Genomic DNA, 10,000 nt, shown 5'->3' with positions numbered 1-10,000 from the left:
AAGAGGAGGAAGAAGAAGGAGGAGGAGGGGAGGAAAAAGGTTCAGATGTAGAAGAAAGAAGAGAGGGAAGAGGAAGAAGAAGAGGGGGAGAAGGAGAGGAAATAGATGGAAGGAGGAAGAAAGGAAGGAGAAAGATGTAGAGGGAAAGAAAATAGGTTCAGATATAAAGATAACGAGGAGGAAGAAAGGGAGACAAAGGAGAATGAAGGCGTAGGGTAAGAAATGGAAAAAGGATGAAGGAAAAGAAGGAGAAGAGAGAAATATGGAATAAAAATAGGGGAATGGAAGTGGGATTGGAAGTGGGAGGGGGGGGGGAGGAGGAGATAAAGGGGGAGAAGAAGAGAAGAGGAGGAGAAGGAAGACGAGGATTAGGTGAAGGAGGAAAAGGAGGAAGAGAATGATAAGGAGGAGGAGGAGATTGAGGAAGAGAAGGAGGGGGAGGAAGCGGAAGAAGAAACTGAGGAGAAGCAGAAGAAGAAGCAGAAAACAAAGAAGGAGAAGACATAGGAAAAGAAAAAAAAGAAAGAAGAATAGTAACAAGAATAAAAACGAGAGCAGTCACACGAGAAAGCAAGCAAGCAGGCAAGTAAGCGAAGAAAAACAAGAGAACAAAGGGGGTAACGTTTTCTTGGAAATAAAAAAGAAGAAAGAAAAAAAGAAATAAAAAAAGAATAAAAAAGGAAGAAAGTCATGTAATTAGGTTCGTTTCAAAGGGAGGGCTGGGAAGTCATTAAGAAAATAATCATCAATATCGGCGAAATAATGCTAATTAATCCTCGCCGTTGATAATTACCTCGCATAATATTGGACGAGCTTTGTAGTTGATTTCCATTCGTTTATTTCTTTTCTTTTCGTTTATTTCTGTTCGAGACACATTCACAGGATACACACAGATATTTTCTCAAGCTCACACACACACACACACACACACACACACACACACACACACACACACACACGCGCGCGCGCGCGCGCGCGCGTGCGCGCGCGGGAATTAACCCAACACACAAGCGATAGAGGGAAGGGAAGAAGAAGAAAGAGATTATGATGATAATAATAATAATGAAAAAAACGAAGAAGAAGAGGAAGAAGAAAAGAAGAAAGAAGAATATATGTGATAAATGACTAGGAGTTTAAAGGGAATTAAAAAAAAGATGAGGGGCGAAAAAAAAAAATAATGGGGGAAAAAAAAGTTTGGGAAGAAAATGGGGAAATTTGAAAGAAAAAAAGCGGGAAAAAAGAAAAAAGGGAAAAGAGCGGGGAAAACGACGTGTTAATAAAGAAAAAAAAAAAAGGAAGATTATGCAGAAAAAGATGAAGTGAAAGAAGCATGTTTATCAAAAAGGGTTGTTGTAGAATTGATAATAAAAAACATTACTTTCGTGATATACATACATTAGATGTATCTCTATTGACGTTCATGCATAAGGGAGAGGATCTGGAGGCTTAAATGGGATCGAAAATCATCCTTTTAAGGGCAATTTTTAAAATTCCCAGAAAAAAGGGTCTCCCTCCCGGGTACTTTTTTGGGTTATGAATCTTTGAAGGTTTTGCTTTTTGGGGTTTATATTTTCAATATCTGTCACTTTGACTTTCTTGTTTAACTTATGTTTTTTTCTCTCTCTGTCTCTTTTTCCCTCCCCCGGGTTTTCTCTAAAAACACACAAAAAACACCACCCCCTTTACACAAAACACACACCCCAAACACCCACACACACACCCCACAAAACCAACCCCACCAAAAAAACCCACAGCGCGCGACTCGAACACACCCCAACACATTTATACACTTACAAAAAAACAACGAACAAACAAAAAAAAACAAACAAAAAACCATGTTTCAAAAAAACCCAAACAACTCCACATATAAAAAAAAACACAAAAAAAACAAAAAAAAAACCCCAAACCCCAATATAAAATTCCTTTCCAAACCCTTTTCTTTTCCCTTTCTTTATTACCCCCCCACCCCCCCCTTTTTTTTTTTTTTGGGGGGGGGGGGTGGCTAACTCCTCCACCTGTTTTTACTTCCCCTTTTTTCCCCGGGCCACCCTATGTACCCGGCGGGTCTCCATTTAAAGACCTTGGGTTCTTTTTTTTAATTTGGAAATTGGTTTTTGGGTTTCCCAGGGGGGCTTTTGCCTTGGCGGGGGCCAAAGGTTGACGGCGGCGGATTTTTCCGGGGGGGGGAAAAAATTATCTTTTGGGTCAGATTTTGGGTCGGGGGGGTTTGGGGTGGGGTTTTGGGTGGGTTTTGTGGTTGTTGTTTTTTTAGAGATTTTTTAGTGTTTTTGGTTTAATTTTGATTTTTGTTGGTTTTTTGTTTATATTGTTTGGGTTTTAAAAAGGGGTTGTTTTTAATTTTAAGGTTTTTTTTTTGATTGTTTGGTTTTTTGTTTTGTTTGAGGATTTTGTTTTTTTTTTTTTTAAAATTTTCGGGTTAGATTTTTTATTTTTATTTTTTTTTTATTTATTTTTTTATTATGCGGTTTGTTTGTTGGTTTTTTTTGGGGGATGGAGGGGTGAGTTTCCACCCACATCTTTTTGGGTTGGGTTTCTTTTAGGGGCCTTTTTAAATTTTGGGGGGGAAAAATGGGGGTTGGGCGGTTTTTTACCACCCAAAATTCACCAAATTTTTTTTTTTTATTGTTTATTTTTTTTGGGGATTTAAATTTATAGGGGGGGGTTATATGGTTTTGGGGGGTTTTTAAACATAAACCCCCCAACCACACATTTCTCACACCACACACACACAAAAACCAAACAACCCACACACACACATACCCCTCTAAAATTTTATTATTTTTTTTTTTTATATTTTTTTTTTTTTTAAATTCAAAACAAAAAAAACCACAAACCCCTCACACAACTCTAATCTCCAATTGAATTGTGAGTTTTTTATTGTTTTAGATTTTATATTTTTTATTTTTTAGTGTTTTAGTGAGGGGTTTTTATTTTTAAAAGGTATTTATTTTTTAGGATTAATTTTATTTTTTTTGGGTTATGGGTTTTGATTTTAATTTTAAACAAAAACACACACCAACAACACCACCCACAACAATCTACCCCGGGGTTTTTTTAATTTTAAGATATATTTTAAAAGGTTTTTTAAAATTTAGTTTGTTAATATATATTTTTTTTTATATATATTTTTTATTTTTATTTGGGGATATAGATTAAAAAAATTTATATTATATATATTTTTTTTTTTATATTTATATATAATATATATTTTTGGGTGTGTTTTGTGGGGTTTTTTTTGGTTTTTTAGTTATTTATTTATTTATTTTAGATTTTTTTTTTTATATTTTATTTATATAGATGTTTTTTCGTTTTAAATTTTAAATATTTTTATTATAAAATTTTTTTAAAAATATATTTTATTTATTTATATAATATTTTTAAAATAATATATATTTTTTTATATTTTTTTTTAAAATTTTATTTATTTTATATTTATTTTCATTATATTATAAAATATATTATTTATATATATTTTTTTTTTTATTTATTATTTTGTTTTTTTATGTTATTTATAATATATATTTTATTTTTTATGTTTATATATAAAATTTTTTATATATATATTTTTTTTTTAAAATATTATATTTTTTTATGTTTTTTTTATTATTTATGTTTTTCTTTTTTTGCATTTTAAAATTTTAATATTATATATATATATTTTATATATATTTTTATTATATATATTTAAAAATTTTTAAATAATTTTTTTATATTTTTATATATATATTTTTTATTTATTTAAAAATTTTTATTTTAATATTTTTTAAAATTTTATTTTTTTTTATATGTTTATATATATGCATACAGTAATTTATTTATTATTATATTTATTATATATTTATATATAAAATTATATATATATTTAGGTTTTATATATTTAAAATTTTATTTTTTATAATATTTTATATATATATGTTTGTATATATAAAATTTTTATATTTATATATATATATATATATATTTAAAATTATATATATATATATATATTTAATGTTACGAAAAACACAAACCCGGGTAGGATTTTTAAAATTATTCTCGGGAAAATAAGGTAACGGGCTTTGAATTTTTTTTTCCTCGGTTCCAGAAGCGAAGCGAATTTTGAAAAGGGAAAAAATACGCAAAGGTAATGAGAAATTTCTTTTTCTAATGTATTTTTGCAGAATTTGGGAAAAGGGAAAAGCACGTCTAATTTTTGATTAAACCGGGGTTCACCCCATAAAAACAACACCCTACACACACCACTCACTCAAAAACCCCCCCCATATACAATTTACAAACCCACAACAAACAAAAACCCACAGACACACACCAAAACACACCGAAAACCCACTGATTATCAAAGAAATTTTTGTATGCAACAGTAGGAAACATGTAATACCTATAAATTTGAATTTTCACAATTTAAAAAAGAAAGAAGAAAAAAAAGGGAAAAAAATTTGATTTGGGTATGATTAATTTCAACAGATACTTCGCTTGGTGACGTGGCCCAAAATAGCCCAACCCCCTGTCGGTTTAGTTTACGTTTTTGCCGACTATGCTCTAACCCCAAAGGGGTTTTTTTCTAAGCCCTTTTGAATTTAAATTTCTTTAAACACGGAATTTAAAGATTAACTTAGCTCATTAAAATTTGTCCATCTTGAATTTTTTTTAACCCAAAAATTTTTTAATGAATTGGGCCCGGGAAATTTTTTGAAATTTAGGGTAATTTAAAGCAAAAGGGGGTTCCCCCCAACCCAAAACCAGATAACCTTTGAGTACGTTTGGGGGTTACGAAAAGCGGGTTTTAAATTTTGTATACTCATCGTCCCTCTTTCAGGCAAACTTTGCAATTTTTGCAAATTTTTTTTAAAAGGGCTTATCCAAAGCAAGGAAAAAGTAAAGTTTTGGCTTAGGAAACTCGCGGTGAAAGGGAAAGGGAAGTGGTGTAATTGTCCAAAGGAAAAAAAGTTTCCCCGGGGGAAAAAAAAGTTTAGAGCAAATTCACCATTTCTCTTTGATTCCTGAAAGTCCTCCTCTTCTAAAAAAAAAAAAAAAAAAAAAAAAAAAAAAAAAAAAAAAAAAAAAAAAAAAAAAAAAAGTAAAATTTCCCTTTGGGGGCCCCCCGGGTTTGGTTTGGGTTTTCGAAAAAAAGTTAAAGGGGACATTGGTATATGGGAAGAAAAGGGGTTTTTTTCTTTTTTTCCCTTTCCTTTTTTTTTTGTAATAACGAACCCGTTTTCGATTCCCGGTCTTTATGATGGGTGTTTTAGCGGGGGTTAATCGGGGGAGGGGACCCTCTCTTTTTTTTTTTTTTTAACCCCTCTTTTTATAACACCAAAAACACACACACACAAAACACACACACCCCAAAAAATAAAAGTTTCACATACAAAACCCCCAAAACACAAACAAAACACATACCCGCACACGACAACCACATACCAAACACACCAACACTTTACCCACGAAACCGTTTTCACACCCCACACACAAAACAAATTTAAAGCACCCCGGGCACAACACCACCACACACATATATATTTTTTTAAAAATTTTATTTTATATAAATTTTTTATATAAAAATTTATTTATATATATATATATTTTATATATATATATATATATATATATAAAATTTTTATATTGGTAAAATTTTATATTTTTTGGGTTAAATTTTTAAAATTTTATATATATATATTTTTAAAGGGGGGTTTTATCTTATATAAATTTTATATATATACAAAAAACACCCCCACACACACGACACACACAACACACACCACACACACCAACACCACCCACCCAACACACCACAAAAACCCACACACCTAATTAATATTAGTTTTAAATATATATTATTTTGGGTATATATAAAAATTTAAACTAAAATATATATTATATTTATTTATAATAAAAATATTTATATGTAAAATATATGGGTGTATATATAAATATATAAATATTATTTATTTTTTATAATTTTTTTTAAATATTTTAAAAAGTTTGGGTAAAATTTTTATATGTATATTTTTTATTATTTATATTTATAATTTATATTTATATTTTTATACCACCCACCACAACACACAACACACACAAAACACACACTTTAACCCCAACACACACACCAAAAACACACCACGCCCCACAAACACACCACCACACACACACACAAACCACCCCCACACACAACAACACTTTCACACACCCAACACAAATATTTTTTTATATATATATATATAATATTATTTTATATATATATAATATTTTAAATAAAAAAATTTACTTTAAAAATTTTATTTATATATATATTTTATTTAAAATTTTATTTTTTAAAAAATTTTATAATTATATATTATACAAAAAGTTTTTTCATTTAAATTTTAAAATACAAAATAAAAATACTAGGGGATATACAGTTAGTATAATTAAAAAAATTGGTTAATATATATATTTGGGGTTATATTTAATATATAAATTTTAATATAATATAGTAAAATTTACAATACTTTCAAACATACTTTTATACTTAATTTTTAAATTTTTTTTTTATATATAATATTTATATTTTTTTTTATATATTTAATATAATTTTTTATTTATTTTTATTTAATATATTATTTAATAATAATACAATCATACAAATATATAAGGGTGTTAAAATTAATTTTTTGATAATATATATATTTATTATATATATATTTTTAAATATATATATTTTTTAAAAATTTATTTTGATATATATTTTTTTTATATTTTATATATATATATGCATTTTTGAATATATAAAAATATATATATATATATAAAATAAATACATTATAGATATATATATTAATTACTTATTTTTAAAAATATATATATATATTTATATATTTAATAAATATATATTGTATATAAAAAAAATATTATATATATTTATATATATAAATATTATTTATTTATATATATATATAAATAAAAATTTTAAAATTTTTTTTATAAAAGAGAGAGAGAGAAGAGAGAGAGAGAGAGAGAGAGAGGAGAGGAGAAGGTATATATTCTTATATAGTATTTTATAATATATATATTTATATTTTTTAAATATAATTTATATATTTATATTTAAAATTATTTAAACATATATTCCCACACCACACACATACACACACACCACCCCACACCCCAACACACCCCCACACCCCCACACACTCACACACACACCCACACACACACCACACCCCAATAATTTTTAATTTATATATTATTTATATTAATATTTATTTTAATATATATTATTATGTATATAATTATTTTTTTATATAGTTTTGAAATATATATATATATATATATATAAATAAAATATATAATATATATATATATTTATAGGGTGTGTGTTTGTGTGTGGGGGGTGTTTAAATGTGTGTGTGTGTGTGGGGTTTTGTGTGTGTGGGGTTTTGTGTGTGTGTGTGGTGTGTAGTGTGTATATGTTGGGTGGGGGAATATATTTTTTTTGTATATTATTTAAATATAAATATATTATATATATATATATATATATATATATGAATATATAATTCCCCCTCTCTCTCTCTCTCTTCTCTTTTCCCCTCTCTCCTCTCCTCTCTCCCCCTCCTCTTCTCCCCTCCCTCTCCCCCTCTCTCTCTCTTTTTATTAAAAATATATATAAAATATATATATAGGGTAAATATATTATATTATAAAAATATTTTATATATTTAATAAATATATATGTATATATACTATATGTATTTCATATATATTTTTGTAATTAATATATATAATATTATATAAAAATTTATATATATTTATTATAATATATTTTTTAAAAATAGGCATATATAATATATTATATAAAATTTATATATATATATATTTTATAATATATATTTATATATATTATATATTTTAAAAAAATTTTATATTTATAATATTTTACATAAAATTTATTCTTTTATTTTAAAAATACATATATATAATAAGTACTATTATACATTTTTGGTTATAATATTTTATTTATTTATTTTGAAAAAATATAATATATTTTAATATATATATATATAAATTGCATAAAATTATTTTTATATATATATATATTATTTTATATAATATATTTATATATATTACATACATACATAAAATATAAAAATATATATATATATATATATATATAAATATAAATATTAAAGTTAATATATTATATTTTTTATATAATAAATTTAAAATATACTTTTCGGGTTGTATGATATAAAAAACAAAAATTTAAAATTTATATTATAATAAATTTTAAATATATATATATATAAATTTTATACATATATATATTATATTTAAAAATGCATTTTTAATATATATATATATAAAATATATATTTATAAAATTATATTTATATTTATTTTAAATATTTTATATATATTATATATATATATATATTTATATATGTATATATATATATCTATACGTATATATATATGCATACAGTTTATATATATATATATATATATATATATATATATTTATATATATATTATAATATATATATATGTATGTATAATATATATATATATATATTTATTATATTAATATATATATATATATGTATGTATATTATATATATTATATATATATATATATTTATCTTATATTTATATTTTTACTATACATATATATATATATAATGTATACGCAAACACACAAGCCTGTATGCATATATAATATTCTCAGGTAATAAGGTAACGGGCTTTGAATTATCATTCCTCGCGTTCCAGAAGCGAAGCGAATTATGAAGGAATAAATACGCAAAGGTAATCGAGAAATTACTTTGCTAATGTATTTTTGCAGCAACTTGGAAATGGGAACGCACGTGCTAATAATGATAACCAGGCATTCACACATACACAACCACACACCTACACACACACACTCACTCACACACACATATACACATTTACACACACACACACACACACACACACACACAGACACACACACACACACACAAGAACACTACTGATTATCAAAAGAAATTAGAATATGCAACACGTAGGAATCATGTAATACCTATAAATATGAATGTCACAATAAAACAGAAAGAAGAAAACAAAGAAAATGATAGATATAGATATAGATTAAATACAACAGATAACATTCGCTTGGTGACGCTGGCAAGATAGCCAACACGTGTCAGTCAGTTTACGAATAAGCCGACTATGCTCTACACACGGCTTATTTTTCTAAGCCATTTTGAATAATCTACATTCATCACGGACTAATGATTACTTAGCTACATTAATCATACGTACATCTTGAATATCTTTTATAACCAAACATATGAACTGAATTGTCTGGGATACACTTTACTTGAAGTTATGATAATGAACGCAAAATGTAGGATTCCCCGACCAAGACCTAATAACACATAGAGTACGTTTGTTCTTACAGCAAGAGCCGGTAAACTAATGTATACTCATCGTCCATCTCTTCAGGCATCTTTGTAATTTATGCAAATATGTTTAAAATCGACTTATCCATGCATGAAAATGTAAAGTTTTGGCTTAGGCATCTCGCGGTGATTGTGAAGGTAAGTGAGTGTACATAGTCTCAGGAAAGTTGTAACCTCTGGAGAAGGAAAAGTTAGAGCCACTTCACCCATTTCTCTTTGATTCCTGAAAGTCCTCCTCTTCTAAAAAAAAAAAAAAAAAAAAAAAAAAAACGTAAACTTCCTCTGGTGGCCCTCGTTTGATAGCGTCTTTACGAAAAAAAGGAAAGCGACATTGTATATGGGAAGAAAGGGGATATTTTCTTTCTTTTCCCTTTCCTTTTTTATGTGTAATAACGAACCAGTTTTCGATTCCAGGCTCTCATATGATGTCGTGAATGAGCTGGAGTCAATTCGGGTGATCCGACCATCTCTTTTTACATCATTTAACCACTCTTTTTATAACACACAAACACACACACACCCATACACACACACAAACAAACACACACACACACTCAC

The sequence above is a fragment of the Penaeus japonicus genome, unplaced genomic scaffold (genome assembly GCF_977035675.1).
Source record: "Penaeus japonicus unplaced genomic scaffold, GWHDUDI00000001_assembly GWHDUDI00000006, whole genome shotgun sequence".
NCBI classification, from domain to species: Eukaryota; Metazoa; Arthropoda; class Malacostraca; order Decapoda; family Penaeidae; genus Penaeus; species Penaeus japonicus.
This window is presented reverse-complemented; position numbering follows the sequence as displayed.